The following is a 17,872-nucleotide window of genomic DNA, read 5'->3' on the forward strand; positions in this document are numbered from 1 at the left end:
TGAAATAAGAATATGCGCGCAAAGTCGTTGAGTTCTTGACTGTTAAACACACTTATGTACTCTAAAACGAATCAACCAACGTGTCATCAATTGTAAGTTCAGTTTTAAAAAAGTTTATAAAAGTTCGTTTCTTTAGCTATCAAATGGTGGATTCCTAAGATTCTTTGCTTGTGGTAAATATTTTCAGTTTAAATGTTTCAAGTCCAGACTAGATAAAGTCTGGACTGCTCTTAGATATGAGTTGGCAGGTCAATTAACCTAATGAGAAGCGGTGTACATTTTTCCATTTAGCTCTCAACTGACAGAGAGAGAGAGAGAGAGAGAGAGAGAGAGAGAGAGAGAGAGAGAGAGGGAGGGACAGGAAAAAGAAAGAGAGGTTAAGAGAGAGAGGGAGAGAAAAAAAATTGTAGATTGAAATAAATTCCCATGAATTCAACATCAACAAAATCTTTTGACATACGATCATTTCAAAAACGAAAGAACTTTTTTTATAAATTCCAATCTGTACTACAAAAATCGTATGACAAGATGCATCAAGCATGGATGATAGAATGCTTGCAGATATACAAAAAACCGGGCAAAATCATCAACTTCATTGAAAATGCAATGAGAACATGAAGATTTGAACTGACTTCTAGGGCTATGACAACAGCATATTCTTCTCCATCTTTTGATTTTCAAGTATATATCCATTGATATCTTATATGTTTTTATGTAGAGTGATATGATCCTCGGTTGATTGTGTCTGTCTCGGATATATACTCGAGAGTAAAAAAATGAAAAGAATATGCTGTTGTCATAGCCCTACTGATGAACAATACGTAACTGAGATAAAAATACAAAAATATTTCTTCCAATATGATTCCTTATCACCACTATTGTTCATCATAGCCATGATGCCTCTGAACAATATACTAAGAAAATTCCTAGCCTTATACAGATGAAAGAATGAACTACCTAATGTACGTGGATGACTTGAAACTGTTTGCAAAACCAAAGAAGAAACTAGAGATGCTAATAAACACAACTAGAATCTTACATCAGAATATCCAAATTAAATTTGGTATGGAAAAGTGTGCACTGCTAGTTATAAGAAGGGGAAACTGGAGACAACGGAAGACATGGAACTACCCAACCAAGCAGGGATGAGGACTAGGTGAGAATGACACTTACAAATATTTGGAAGTTCTTGAAGCAGACACCATCAAAGCAGTAGAATTGAAAGAAAAAATTGGAAGGGAATACCTCAGAAGAACAATTCCTGAAACTAAACCATATAGTAGAAACATAATAAAAGGAAAAGAAACATAAGCAGTATCACTAGTAAGATACTCCAAACCGTTTATCTAATGTGGCTGTTACACTTTAACCGTGTCATTACATTTCAACCATTCGGACCCACACGTTGTCTGGTACCATCGTAGGAACAAACAAACAAGGAAGGACATAAAAAATATGACTCAGCATTTTTTTAGGTGAATCAAAAAAGCATTTATTTTAGTAATTTCCGACAGCACATTTTACTGTGTTTCAAAATGTCATTTACGCACGAGACGTTCTTTCACGTATGTGTCTTTGTCGTCGCTTGTCTTTCTGCTTGTTCATGCAGTACATTTTTTCTCTCACTGGACAAAAGTCAAAACACATTCGATTGCTTCCTTTGCTCGACCACGTGCTGTCCTTTTTCTGCCCTTTTTCTTTCTCTTCCTCCCGTGACGTTAGCATGTACACACTTGCTTAATTTTCATATGTGCTAAGACGACTGCTACTGCTAATATTTTCACTAGTCAGCTATCCTACAGCTGCTGCTGATTTTCTCACATGCGCCCATATGTGCTATGTTACAACAAGAACGCAACACTGTGTTATATACCATCCATTCCAAAAGAAATTTTAAATTTTAATAAAACCTGTCTGAAGTAATAAAAAAAATCAAGAAAACTCAAAAATTCACACAATAAAACATAAATAATTACATCCAAATTAAAACTGTCTTAATGTATTGTCTGTTCAAAGTATGGCACAATCACATTGATACACCGGTTTATGCCAGATCACCAAAGTTGAGTAATGTTGGGTGACCATTTGGGAATTCTAGGAGCTGTATGCACCTTCTGGGAAGGTTGGGCATGGGGCCAGCACCCTCACCCCCCAAAAAAGAACTCCTCACTACGAAATCATTTACAAAATTGTAGATGGCCTATGCCCCTCCAGGAGCTTAAGACTATGGTAGATAGTCTGTTCAACATTTCCATTTTATACATTTTTTTCTGTAAGAAATTCCTTCCTTTATTCATTTTTTCTATTATTTATTTATTTTTTTTTTTTTGTAAAAACAAAAACATTCCAACGTATTTTTCTAAATATTAAAATGCAACGTTTTAATGCGTTGAAAGGCGAAAAGTAATGACACTTTATCAAATCTCCAATACTAACTATTACTACGATACTATCCCAGTACACACAATAACCCTTATCCCCGAGTGGCTTCTAGGCCTTTATAAGTGGTGACCACCATGTAAAAAAAAATTTTTTTAAATATCCACAGTTCTGCTATCTACTATCGCGAGTACTGTTTATTCACTTACTACTTATCTTATTTCCGCTATCCTTTAAACTATTTTGTTCACAAACCAAATCCTCAGAACCATTGTCAAAAACTTTTTATATCCCCGTCATCTCTTATGGCTAAGTAACGTTTCAACACTTAGAAATTTAATTTGTTGTCCGCATCCTCTCAGAAAAGCTCGGACTGTCTACAGAAAACTTTGTCACTATTTACATTTTCCATCTCTATAACAGTGAGCACCCCAAATGTTTATTGGGAACTTATCTTTCTACCACAGCGGCGATGCAAGTTACTGCGCCTTATCGTTATAAAGAGCTTCAGTTTTAAAGACTAATTACCTTCATGCCAAGTGCTCTACTTGACCATCACGCAGTTTTGCTTGTCATTTATTTTAAAAGTAAAACGCCTTAAAATTTTAATATTTCAGTGTTCAGTATTTATCTGAATCCAAGTAACAAAATATCGATGATGCATGCTGATCAATATGTTACATTTCTGAATTTTTGAGATGAAGATTGATTATTCGTGCTATTTGGATTCTTCAGACTGTTGTTCTCATCTTGAGTTATCTTTCAAAATGTTTCGATTGATGTAACCTTTGACCTTCTTCAGGTGTATCTTGTCAAACTCGTGAATCTTTCTGTCGAACTCAAGAAACTACACAGAATTTTAAACAAAATCTTTATTTAACTACGGGAGTAGTATGTTCACGTTGTGTTAGCCATAATTATGATAGAAGTCTTAAGTAATTTGAAATTGTATTTGGAGTGTCGCCTGCACTGAGGATTGAACCTTCAATCTCGAGATGAGTGTAATTTTACAACTGAATTTATCAAGTACTTTATCGATTACGCCAGGGTCACTATTATACCTGAAGAAGATCCGAGGTTACATCAACCGAAACGGTGTGAAAATAACACTTAAGATGAGAGCAGTAGTCTGAAGAATGCAAATAATACGAATGATCAATACGTTTCTGATTTTGTGCAAACGGTTCATGCAGAAGCAAAATTTCATCTCTCGTCATTATTTAAAACCTTTTCATTCCGCGATGGATAGTCATGTGGGTTAAGCTGAAGAGTTCCCTGGGTTTACTCACAGCTGCTTCCATCAAATATTGTGTGATCTTCTTGTTGCTTCATCCGTTAGATTGAAGCCCCCGTTTCTAAAACAAGACAAGCACCTCCTGTGGCTTTTTTCACACACTAAACCATCACCCAATGTAATTTTGATAGTTTTAGCTTCTGCATAAAAGCATGGCATGACGAATGTGTTCTTTACTAAAAAAAAAAATGAGGTCGATTTAAAAGTGATTATTCAAAGAATTTTCACATAAACTATCGCAGTTAACATTCTTTCTTGCCTCTCAGTGTGTTGTATGGCGTTGAACTGATAATCAAATTCACACTTATCCTCGAATGGCTGTTGGCCTTGTTTAATGTTTAATCATTAATATAAAAATATATACGAGAAAAATCTGTCAGTTTGTCAGCCTGCTAACTAGTTTTATGCAATTTAACATTGTTTGATAAATATATTAGTATTCAATATTAAAAACAAAACTTTGAAAACATGACATAATTTTGCTTGATATTAGATTAGGTTGATGAGAAAGATTTGCGGAATTTTTAATTTTAATTTCAAATGATGTATTTTCAAATAAGTTTTCATTATAATAGTTTTACTTTGTATCATAAATCGTTTTTCGCTCTGTCTAATCGTTTAAATTACAATTGTTTGAAAACAATTATGTCTTCTTTTCATAACGTTGAGTACAAGATGGAAAAAAAGTAAATTCGCATAATTTTATTATTTCAATTTAAGCTAGGCCAAAAAGCTGCTGAAACAACTCACAATATCAACGAAGCGTTAGACCAAGGAACTACTACGGAACGCATAGCATAATAGTGGTTTAAGAAATTTTGTGGCGGTGACAAGAGTTTTGAAGATGATGAGCGCAGTGGTCGGCCATCGGATGCTGACAACGATCAATTAAAAGCCTTAATAGAAGCCACTCCATGCACAAATGTCCGAGAACTTGCTTCTGAATTAGACATAACGTATACGACGATTTACAACCACTTGAGAGAGATTGGAAAGACAAAAAAGTTTTTTTTTTTTTTTTTTTTGCCTTTCATTGTGTTGTATGTCGTCAAACTGATAATCTTCAAATGGTTTTTGGCCTTGTTAAATGCTTAATCACTACATATATGAGAAAAATGTGTCTATCTGTCAGCCAGTTAACTATTTTTACACTATTCGTTATTAAAATGTAAAGTTTGATAATTATGTGATTTTTCAATAAAAAAAAAATGTTCAGAACATGATATAATAATTTTGCTGGTTAAGTTTTTGTTATATTTTTGCGAGTTGTTAAGATTTGTTTTAAGATTACAGTATGACTTTTGCTAAGTGGTAAAATAATATATCAAATCTCTGAAAATTTCTTATTGTCTTCATCAACATAATTAACCTTCATATTATTGTGAAATAGATGGGAAAAAGGCAACAAATAAGAAATTGACCAGAAACATTTGTTCTACTACTGTCGGGGATCCGAAATTGCTGGATTATAGTTTTACTTTTGATAAGAAATATATAGTAAATCTGTTTGGACTACTGACTTCATCGCCATCATACCTCTTCTTATTATGTTGATATGGACGTGGAGAGAGGGAGAAATCAGGATTTGATCAGGACCGTTTGTTGCACTCAGTGTTTTTCAGAATAAAATAATTGTGAGATTATTGTATTACTTTTAATAACTCTTCAGACTATTTATTTATTAACATAATTTATATTCATATTATTTTGAAATAGATCGCTGAAACCATTTGTTCTCGTCGGTGTTGTCCAGGATCAAAAATTATAAAATTGCAGTATTACTTTTGATAACTGGTTCTATTAACTCTCTTCGGACTATTGTCTTTATCAACATCATTTATCTTCATATTATTGTGAGGGGGATGAGACAAGAAAAAAAAATTGATCAAGACCATATTTTCTATCTGGCGGTTTTCTGGGAGCAACAAGATTGTCATTATCACTATTATTCCTCTTCATACTTTGATTATAATCCCATGTTTGGCAGTGCTCTGGAGACTTTTAGTAAATAAGATAGATGTAGGTAGTGGACCTTTTGTTCAATTTGGAGTTATCTGGAAGTAATAAATGTAAATTACAATACCACATTTAAATTATAATATTACATTTAATTAATAATACTACATTTAAATTATAATACTACATTTAAATTATAATACTACATTTAAATTATAATACTACATTTAAATAAAACTACATTTAAATAAAACTACATTTAAATTATAATACTACATTTAAATTATAATACTACATTTAAATTATAATACTACATTTAAATTATAATACCACATTTAAATTACAATACCACATTTAAATTATAATACTACATTTAAATTATAATACTACATTTAAATTAAATTACATTTAAATAAATTAAATTAAAATTTAAATAAAATTACATTTAAGTAAAATTACATGTTTTTCACGACAAAAAAAAACGAGTAAAATGGGCGAAGGTGAAAAACAGGGTTATGGAGAAAGATGGGAAATTGAGGCGAGGGAAAAAGAGAAAGATAAAAAGATGGTTAGAGGGAGAGGGATAGAAGTTCTAATAAAAAAAAATGGGTACTCATGCAGAGAGTGATCCGTGCTGAAATAATAACGTTATTTAAAAAGCCATTCTTAACATGGGGAGGGGAAGGTGTTTTGTACCTATTCTATACTTTAACCTTACAATTGAATAAAAAAACATAAAACTTTATCTAAATGTGGAAATACGATTTAAAAAATAGCGCGGATCACTCTCTGCATTAGCACCAAAAAATGTTACATTTGTAAACTTCTATTTTGTTATTTTATAGTCCGGGCAACGTGGGGTAAGCCTGCTTATCTATAATATAAATCTCAATCATCGGTTTGTGTGTACGTATGTATGTATGTATGTATGTATGTATGTATACTATAAGCTGGCTGATCCTATCTCAGTAGAAAATGGTGTTAAGCAGGGAGACATTCCAGCACCCACACTCTTTGCGTTATATTTCACCATGGTCTTTCGGATGGCATTTGGGGGTTGCTCTGATGGTGTCTATATTCGTTACTGAACTACTGGGGGGTTGTTCAACATTAGGTGCTTCAACACAAGTACAAAGGTACTCACCAACACAATCCGTAACTTGCTCTATGATGATGACTGTGATCTGGTGGCTCATATGGTGGCTGATATGCAGCATCTTGTGGACCCCTTTGCGGTTGCCTGCAGCGCATTGGGCCTGACTATATATCTGAAAAAAATTGCCTTACTGTATCAGCCTGCTCCAGGCATGCCATACTATGAGACATCAGTTTATATCTGTGGGTCAAGGACAGCGGTTGTCACTAAGTTTGTATACTTGGGTAGCACACTGAGTATGTCTGGTGCCCTGGATGATGAGGTATCGTTACGGATCAGCAGGGCAAGTGATGCCTTCGGAAAGTTGGAGGGGCGTTTGTGGAGACGTCATGGGATCTTGCTGCCAACTAAGATTAAGTTTTATGCCGCATGCGTTCTCTCTGCTCTTCTCTATGGTTGTGAAACTTGGACAACATACAGGAAGCATTTGAGACATGTCGAGCGGTTTCACTAGATGTGCCTATGGCGAATCTTAGATGTGGGTTGGCAGATGTATGTCAGTGATGTGGAGGTGCTTGAAGGGACCCAATGTCTAAGCATTGAAGCTCACATTATTAAACATAGACTGAGATGGAGTGGACATGTGGTGAGGATGTTAGACAGTCGACTTCCCAAACAACTCCTTTACGGCGAACTTGCCGAAGGAAGATGTCTGGCTCAAAAGCCTAAAATGAGATTCAAAGATTGTTTGAGGTCCACCTTAAAGAAATGTGAGATAGATGAAAGAACCTGGGAGAGTTTTGCTTTGGATCGCGGAGAGTGGAGAAAGACCTTGCGGGGAGGCGTGGGCAAGTTTGAGGCAGATCGAACCCAGTATGAACGGCTGAAGCATGATATCCGGAAAGGGAAGGTGAAAGTTGGCCACAAAGCAGTTTTGTGTTGCCAGAGCTAACCTGTGTCAACTGCGGGCGGATGTACAAAACAGCAGGTGGTTTGAAGCGGCATTTGATTATACATAGAAGAGAACATCAAGAATGTGCTGCTAGTGGCGCACATGTCTGCACAATGTGTACCAAGGAATGCCAGAGTTTGGCAGGGCTTAAAAAGCCACCTCCGTGCGGTCCATCACTGAATGTTTTCGTGATTCTATATACCTTTTTTTTTGTGTTATATCAAATAATGGCAATGTTCAAAAACAAATTTGCTGCCATCATGTATACCAAAAACTTTCAACAGACGTGAAGGTCCTGACGAGATTGGTATCATTTTGAAGCTCGGCATCTCGGACAAAAAATATCAAAAACATTTACTCCTTCACCCTGGTCGTGCGATGGAAACATCAGCAAAGATGTCATGTTTTTTTTTACCTTCTTTTCCTCCTTTGCCTTACGGTTTCGAGCCTGCCTGCCTGTCTACTACCACTTTTTTTTACACCTCTCTCCACCCAAAGTGCCTACTGCTGTTTTGATTCCCCACCCCAGCTACTACCACTTTTTACCCCCTACCCCTTTCCCGGAATTCCGTAGACGGTGATGCTAGAAACAGCTGAAATCTGAAGAAAACCCCTCTAAACTAATCCACATGATCTACAAACGCTAACTGAACATATAAAAACTGCAACAAAAGTAAAAGAAAAAGATAAAGGAACACTACATGAAACCAAGAAAACTGAAACCACAAAATTAGAAATTGATTACTCCCCCTCTATACCCCTCCCCTCCCCCCCCCAAAAAAAGAACTTCTAGTGATTGCATTTATTAGCACCACACCAAAAAGTCGGGAAGTGTTCAGAAGAATGTAAAAACCGAGGAGAGAAAGCACTAACCACACTTCCACTGGATGAGTGCAAAAAAGATTAGGACCTAATTCCAGTGATCACCGATGCTCATTGCTAGCAAGAAGTCAATGACAAGCAGCTATTATGATAAAGCAAAGTTATTTGCAAAGGATCGAAAGAGGTGGAACATACTGGAAATGTGGGGAAACTTGTTGTCACCCAGACCCCAGGGAATACCACCGGTTGTTGTCAGCGAGTAATCTCTGGTAATGACAAGTGTGAGAACAAATAATAATAATATTCAGTTTAACGTCGGGTTTGGGATTCAGTTTTCTATGGATGTTTAATGTAAAATACCCTGCTTTAAAAATACACGTCACACTTATGAATCGCAGACGACGAAACAGTTGTATGTAGATGATTACATATGAGCGAGGGAAAGGGGGAGAGAGAGAAAGGGAAAGGGGAGAGAGGGAAAGGAGAAGGTTTGTTGATAGGAATTTGTAATGGCGGCCGTTTTGTTTGTAGAGTGGACTTTATTATTATTATTATTTTTTTTTTTTTTTTTTTGCCTTACACTTACAATGCTAGAAAATGGTGTCTAGCTGATGACAAGATAAGGATTTATTATTGGGCAGGTTATCGAGTTAAGAATCGCGCCACACCTCCCCTCGCCGCCGCCGCCACCGATTACAAAAGACGAAAAGGTCTTGACATTTTCGGGGCCGAATTGCGTTAGGTTTGTTGGATTATTTTCGTTTTGGTGAGAGGCTGCCTGGGACAGTTTTCACACAATGGATGACACCCTATTTTGGCGACAAACATATATCTTGTAACATAGGTCCAATTAGCATAGCCATTAGAAGGAAGATCTTCAAGTGGTCACATGATAGCTAACCCTCGAAAGAGGCTGCGGTGGGGGATATGAAAGAGCAAAGAACGCCAAGCTTCACTGGCTGGTAACGGGTTTGTTCGTTGCCCACAAGAAACTATCTGTCGGTTCTGGAAGGGGGGGGGGGCTATTAGTATTTGTTGTGTTTGTTTTACCATTACTTTTATTATTTTTTATTTTTTTTTTGTTTATTTTTGTTTTGTTCTGTTGACAAAGGTTACTTCACCTCAAAATTATCTAAAGTGGAGTAATTAAAAGATCCAAATGAAAGATAGATAATATTCGAAAGTCAAAATATTGGATTTCAAGTAAAAAAAATAATGGTATCTACTTAGTTATTAATAATGAACATATCCAAAAATTACGAAAAACGATAAGGTAGAAAATTAATTATTAATGAAATAATTTTCAAAGAAAATTAGGGAAAATTTAAAGCTTTTCTAAAAAAAGATAAACAGAAGAGTTTGCATCGTAACAGGGGAAAGAATTATTTTCTAAAAACTGAGGTCAATTACGGAAAAGTTCTCGAAATATTCCAAATTATTAGTTACTTCTCTTGTTTTTACGTCACGTGTCCAAGATAAATATGATGTTATTTTTTGATAAACCTTGAAAATTCCTGTAGATTTAATACTAGCGGGGGTGTCCGGCGCTATCCGGATGTTTAGGCAGTGAAGTAAGAACCTTTTATTTAATTCACAAGGGACGGTTGTTCTCGTCCTGTCGGCTATGTCCGAGTATGTATCTTCAATAAATTTTATTATGTTCTTAGTAGCGCCTGTACTGAAGATTGAACCCTTAACCTTCAGAAGACTGTCACTTAGAACTGATTATACTGAATACTTTATGCATATGAATACTTTATGCATATGAATACTTTATGCATATGAATACTTTATGCATATACTGAATACTTTATGCTCATATCAAGCCGTCTACTCTTTTATTTTATAGCAAGCCCCACTCTCCCCAATGGTTTACTTCTACTTGCGTAACTGCCATTGCTCAAAGGCAGCATGCATACCGCAGATTTAATCGACATAAGTCCAGTTCAAACAGACAGAAGTATATAGAAGCTAGAAGTAACGTTAAGAAAGAAATAGCGACAGCTAAGAGAGAATTTACTGAAACCACTAAAAAACGCATAGAAGCACAGAAATTAGGAACCCTTGACTTCTGGAAAATCTACAACAGTGTAGTAAATAATAGGCAATCAACAATTCCCCCGCTAACCAACAATCATGGGGTTGTTTGCTCAGCAACCGACAAGGCTAACATGCTTGCCAGTTGGTTTGCCTCAAACTCCACACTGGACCCTTCCAACCACCCCCTACCTGAATTTCCTTTGCGGACAGACGCCACGCTAGACGATTTAAAAATAACCCCTGCTCAGGTGCATGCTATCATAAAAAACCTCGACACTTCAGAAGCATGTGGACCTGATCTCATCCCAGCTGTGCTATTAAAAAAGTGCTCAGCCGAAGTAGCTCCAGTTCTCTCCAAACTTTACAACAAATGCCTTAATGAATCTTGCTTTCCGGACTGTTGGAAAACTGCTTTTGTGGTACCAGTATTCAAGAATTCTGGTGAAAGAACTGACCCATCTAATTATCGCCCCATTAGCCTCCTCCCACTTTTCGCCAAAATATTTAAGACCTTAATTAACCATGCTCTAGACCATTACCATACAGATGCTAACCTTCTGAATGACAAACAATATGGATTTAGACAAGCCCGTTTCACAGCAGACATTCTCACTGTAATCTCAGAACGTATATACCATTCACTGGACAAAGCGGGGGAAGACAGAGCGGTAGCTCTAGATATATCTAAGGCTTTTGACAGGGTGTGGCATGAGGGTCTTCTCAGGAAAATTAGATCATACGGTATCACTGGTAGAATACTTAACATAATTAAATCCTTCTTAGATAAGAGAAAAATCCAGGTTGTCCTTGACGATCGTACATCTAAACAATATGATATAAATGCGGGAGTGCCTTAGGGGTCTATCCTTGGACCTCTACTGTTCCTGATATTCATAAATGACCTCCCCGACAAAATTGCCTCTGAGATGGGTATATATGCTGATGACACCACACTCTATAGCAGGCATGACAGGAAAACAAATGAACATATATCTAAAGAAATGGCAAAAACACTAGAGGATGACCTCCAATCTGTAGTGGAATGGGGACAAAAATGGATGGTCACATTCAATGCTGCCAAGACTAAACTGGTTTCCTTCATTAATTACAAGAAACCTTCTCTGCCACCAATAGCAATAGCCAGTGACTCTTTATCTGAAAGTACGTCTTTCAAACTGCTTGGCCTAACGTTCACAGGAAACATGAGTTGGAACAATTACATTGAAAGCGTTGCCAGGGCCGCTGCAAAGAAGGTAGACTCTCTCTACCATGCTAGAAAACTACTAACACCCGAAAGTATCCTGTACCTCTATAAGGCCACCATTCGCCCATATGGAGTATTGCTGTCACATTTGGGCTGGTGCATCTGCTACTAGTCTCTCGCTCCTAGACAAGGTTCAAAAGAGAGTCGCCAATCTGATAGGCCCTGAACTGGCATCTAAGCTTCAGCCTCTGTCCCATCGACGTAATGTTGCATCCCTCTGCCTGTTCTACAAGTATTTTAATGGTGAATGCTCTGGCGAACTGCAGACACTTGTGCCCCCACGACGTAGACACCCTCGACAAACCCGACAGGCAGCTAAATCCTACCCCCACACAGTAGAGATCCCTAGATATAAAAGATCCTTCTACTCCAGTAGTTTCTTCCCCAGAACCGCTAGACTCTGGAATTCCATTCCAAGCCACTGCTTCCCCAACTGTACTGACATGCAGAAGTTCAAGTGTGACGTGAACCGATATCTTGCTGCCCAAATCCCAATATAGTACCCCAGTAGCTGTTGTCCCTGATAGTAGCCCCCTACAACAAAGTGGAAATGTGCTTTGTTTGGGGTGAAAATGTAATAATAAAATTTAAAAAAGAAAATAGTTTCTTTTCTTGGACTGCTAGACTTTGGAATTCTCTCCCTGTCGCTGCTTCCTTGACTGTACTAACATGCAGAAGTTTAAATGTAGGTGAACAGACATCTCTACATAATGCCCCGTTAGACACGATCCCAAATAGTATCCCCTTATGTTCAATTGGTAATATACTTTATTTGGAGTGAAAAAAAAAGTGTGGATATTCTGTTTAAACAAATTAACTCAACCAAATTTTCTTTTCTTTCTTTCTTGTCCTATTTCTTCCTTTTTTTATCTCGTCTTTCTTCTCTCTTCTCTCTCTTTCTCTCTCTCTCTCTCTCTCTCTCTCTCTCACACACACACACGGACTTTATTTTTAACTCTTTTTTCTCGTATCACAAACATCCCCTTTTCTTTCATATTTAGATCACAAAAACGTTGTCCATATTTCTTTCTTTCCCTTCTTTTCTTTTTGTTTCATCTCTTCCCTTTAACCTTTCATCCCTTCTTTTCTATTTCCCTTTCTCTTTCTCTCCCCCCCCCCCTTTCTCTCTCTTTCCCTCCTTCTGTTTCTCTTTGATTTATTACCTATTTGCATTACACTTGCTTGTGTGACATACTTTATTCTCTTCCAGCTCAGCCATATTTTCTAACTTGAATAAACCTAACCCTAACCTCCCCACACAAGCAAATTCTCGGTCCTTCAGAACTGCTAAAAAAGAATCCAAACAAAAACAAGAATGTCTTCTAATATGGAATATAACATCTCGCATTAGTTTTATATTACAGACATTTCTTGTTCTTCAACTGAAAATAAATAATAAAAAATGAGTGTGTGTCAGTCTCCATTGTTTGATAAAGGAATCTTAAATGGCTCCGAATGCCATATTGGTTAGGACTATGATGTCAATAATGACCACCAATCATGTCACGGGTGCACGATGGACTTAGAATTAGAAACTCCCGTGTCCTGCGACACATTAGACAGTCAAAGTAAACCATCGTTTTCGATCTGAAGACAGATCCACAGCGTCCTTCTAGTTTCTTCCCGTCGCATCCAAATCTCTGTCAAAGAATTTTGGATTTTGGGATGTAAACTGGCTCAGTGATGCTTTCATCGGCATGGTCACTGAGTGGAGACAGACGTTGTTCTGGCTGTCTTCGATTGATCTGATATTCTAGCAGGCTATAAAATCAACTATCCAATCTCAGGTAACTTTTTTACAAACTAAAATTAGTTGGAAAGTTATGAATCTACAATTTCATCCACCCCCAACCTTTACAAATTCTAAAATTGGATGTGAAATACTTTTTATCTCATTAGAAGAATTGGATTTTTGTATCCAATGTGTTTACCTGATATTAGTTGGGTGTGGCAAGATGTCTGTTCACATTACATTTAAAGTGAAGTCAGGGACACAAGAAACAGGAAAAGAATTCTAATGCCTAGCAGTCTGATAGAATGAACTATTAGAGTAACAAGTTTTTCAGCATCTGAGAACCTCAACAGTAAAGCGCTGGAATTTGGTTGAACGCTACTATTTTGCTGATCTGTTTTACATAAAATCAACGTTATTTCATGTCCGAAATACAATTTTTGTAAACGGTCCATTGTATACTGCTAATTGTACACAAGTTGTTTTTAATCATAGCCAACTATGATTAAAAACAACTTGTGTACAATTAGCAGTATACAATGGACCGTTTACAAAAATTGTATTTCGGACATGAAATAACGTTGATTTTATGTAAAACAGATCAGCAAAATAGTAGCGTTCAACCAAATTCCAGCGCTTTACTGTTGAGGTTCTCAGATGCTGAAAAACTTGTTACTCTAATAGTTCATTCTATCAGACTGCTAGGCATTAGAATTCTTTTCCTGTTTCTTGTGTCCCTGACTTCACTTTAAATGTAACGTGAACAGACATCTTGCCACACCCAACTAATATCAGGTAAACACATTGGATACAAAAATCCAATTCTTCTAATGAGATAAAAAGTATTTCACATCCAATTTTAGAATTTGTAAAACCGTAATCTGCATGATTTCTAAGAATAACTCGTTTACATCAAAATTCATAGATTTTATATTTTCACAATTTCTGTTTTTATAAGAAGGAGAATTAAACAAGGTGGTGATCAAAATAAAATATTTAGACAATTAAATGAACTATTGATTAACACTACTGGACTGCCATGATATAAAATACGGTTTTGTTTTTAAAACCACGAAGCAGTTGTTCATGGTAAACAACTGATGATCACTAAAATAATATTAGGATGTTAATTTATGGAAGCGAACTAATACTGCGATTGAAAGTGATTAACTTACAAATACTGCAATTTTCTCACGAAGGATTTCGGAATAAGTTTTTTTCTTATACTTTTAAAGGTTGAAAAACTTCCAAGACTTTCTCTCTCTCTCTCTCTCTCTCTCTCTCTCTCTATATATATATATATATATATATATATATATATATATATATATATAATTTTTTTTTACAATTTGTTTTTGAAATGTTGTTACTTTCAATGCCTACCGTTTTCGTTTAACGGGTCTAGATTGTTATTTTAAAACCATTCACCGTTAATTTTGAGTTAAGTTCAATGTGTCTATTTAATAGGGACAGAGCATATATAGTGCAAAATTTTGTTGAAAATTCAAAGACTCGCGTTTTCTTTTTTATAACCTTCGTTTATTTCCTGGATTTTTTCCATTACAGCTGTTTCATTGATGAGTTGGCAATTTTACGATTTATGTTTCTATAAGAATATCCAGTCCCCACCAACTTCTTAAGATGTTTATCCATTAGATTTTTACAACAAAAGGTATATTTTTAACATTCTGGACATCGTATTCGGGTAAAAAGGTTTCCAAGGCCATGCTTCCTCACTTCCTCCATCTTTTGGTGTTCAAAGAAAACGTGAGTCTTTGAAGAAGGCCATCAACTCCCCATATTTCCTCCTATAACACAGAACAAGCTAGGTAACATACAAATATCCGTGCATGAGGTGCCCAAGCTAATCAAGAACCTAGACTCCAGTAAAGCAACTGGCCCTGATGGCATCCCAATTATAGTGTTAAAAAAGCTTCAACCAGAACTTGCTCCCATACTTACGAAACTGTTTAAGCGCTGCCTTAAGGAGAAGTGCTTTCCGACTCCCTGGAAGACCTCATCAGTTTGCCCTGTATTTAAGAATTCAGGTGATAAGTCATCTCCCTCTCAGTACAGACCAATAAGTCTCCTGTGTGTTATGAGTAAGTTGCTGGAATCCATATTAAATAGAGAAATAGTCAACCACCTCAGCAGGAATAATCTTCTTAGTGACACATAATATGGTTTCCGCTCTGCAAGATCTACTGCAGATGTGTTGACGGTTATATCTCACAGGATTAGTGAATCTCTTGACAAAGGCTTCCTTTCTAGGGCAATTGCTCTTGACATATCAAAGGCCTTGGACAAGGTATGGCATAAGGGTCTACTTCACAAGATTTCCAGCTACGGTATAATCGGAAATGTTTTCTCAGTCATTAAATCATTTCTCTCTGATAGGCTCATAAGAGTAGTGGTAGATGGACAAAAATCGGAGGCCTGCAATATAAATGCTGGAGTCCCTCAGGGGTCAATCCTGGGCCCAACTCTCTTCCTGATCTACATCAATGACCTCCCTAAACACATACTTAAATTATTCGTTGACATCTATGCTGATGACACGACCATCTACAGCAACACATCAAAGACTGTAAATGACAAAGTTCTCTCTGATTCTCTCTCCTCTGATCTCGAGCGCGTGGTTCAGTGGGCGAAGATGTGGCTGGTTACCTTTAATGCATCCAAAACCAAACTCCTATCCTTACATCATCAACGCTCTGATCCCCATCTGGCATCAATTGTGATGGATGGCTCTCGTCTGGGTAAGGCCCCGTGTTTTGACAAGCTTCTGGGTTTGACCTTTACTCCTGATCTGAAATGGAACACGTACATCAAGTCTGTTGCCAAGGTCGCTGGTGGGATCCTTCTACCGCTCCAGAAGATATCTCACTACTGATGCAATTCTCTATCTATATAAAAGCCAAGTACGTCCAAGGATGGAGTACTGTTGCCATATCTGGGCAGGAGCTGCAAAAAACAGCCTATCCTGCCTTGACAGAGTACAAAATAGACTTCGTGGCTCAGTGGGGGATGCCCTTTTCTCTACCCTGCAACCTCTCTCCCACAGAAGAGACGTTGCGAGCCTATCCTTGTTTTATCGTTATTTCCATGGCAGGTGCTCGTCTGAACTCCAATCTCTGGTCCCCCCTCGCCAATCTTTCACGAAAAACACCCGTCTAGCCGAATAAACTGTGAAAAATTTCCCCCACTCTTTATCTGTGCCTAAATCAAAACGTGGATTCCATGAACAAAGTTTCTTTCTTAGAACTGCACGCCTGTGGAACTCTGTTCCGTCTGCCTGCTTCCCACCGGACTACAACTTGGATGTGTTCAAGTCCAATGTTAACAAATTCCTAATGAACCGCCTCCTTAAGTAAACACTTCATCAAATCTCCACACTAACGTAATGTACTTGCAATAACCCTTATCCCTGAGTGGCTTCCGGGCCTTGATAAGTGGTGATCACTGTGTAAAAAAAAAAAAAAAAAAAAAAATTTTCAACAAAATTTTGCACTATATATATATATATATATATATATATATATATATATATATATATATATATATATATATATATATATATATTACTAGCAAAAGTACCTGTCGTTGAAAGTATGATAGGTTATGAAAAGGAAGGGTTGTAAAGAGAGAGCTTCGAATTTGGGGGTATGAAAACCAAAGCAAAATATGATGAAAGTAAAAATAAAATAGATAAACCCTATAATTTATTATACCATACTTGTTCACACTGAAACACTTATCACAATATTCTGTGGATCTATATTAAAAAACCTTGTTAAACTATGTGACATATTTCCATTCTAAGGAGGTCAGGCACGAACGAACACCCCATAATTTTATTATACCATATTTCTTCAAACTGAAACATAATTATCAAAGTATACTTACGCAGATAGATATGAAAAGTCTTTATTAAAGTTTGTGCCTATTTCATTCTATGGAGGCCAGGCGCAAACGCTGGCCCTACAATTTTATTATACCTTCCCTATTTAAGTTAAAACATACTTATCAAAGTATTCTTATGTACATCTATATCAATAACACTTGTAAACGATTTTTTTTAATTTTAAAATTTTTTATTTCCATGCTTTGTGGACCAGACGCACGCAGACCCCACAATTTTAATGAATCATCATTTTGCCAGATCAAACATACCTATTCCTGTGTCTCGATACATTTTCTATCATTATATGTAATCAGTTTTTTTTTAAATAGTCAACCATATAGGAGCCTATTCGTGACCAGACACACACACACACGCACGCACACACACGCGCGAGCGCGTTCAGCTTTATATTATAGATAATAATCACGTCTGC

Source organism: Euprymna scolopes, chromosome 7, assembly GCF_053919585.1.
Source record: "Euprymna scolopes isolate OS-2025 chromosome 7, ASM5391958v1, whole genome shotgun sequence".
Lineage (NCBI taxonomy): Eukaryota > Metazoa > Mollusca > Cephalopoda > Sepiida > Sepiolidae > Euprymna > Euprymna scolopes.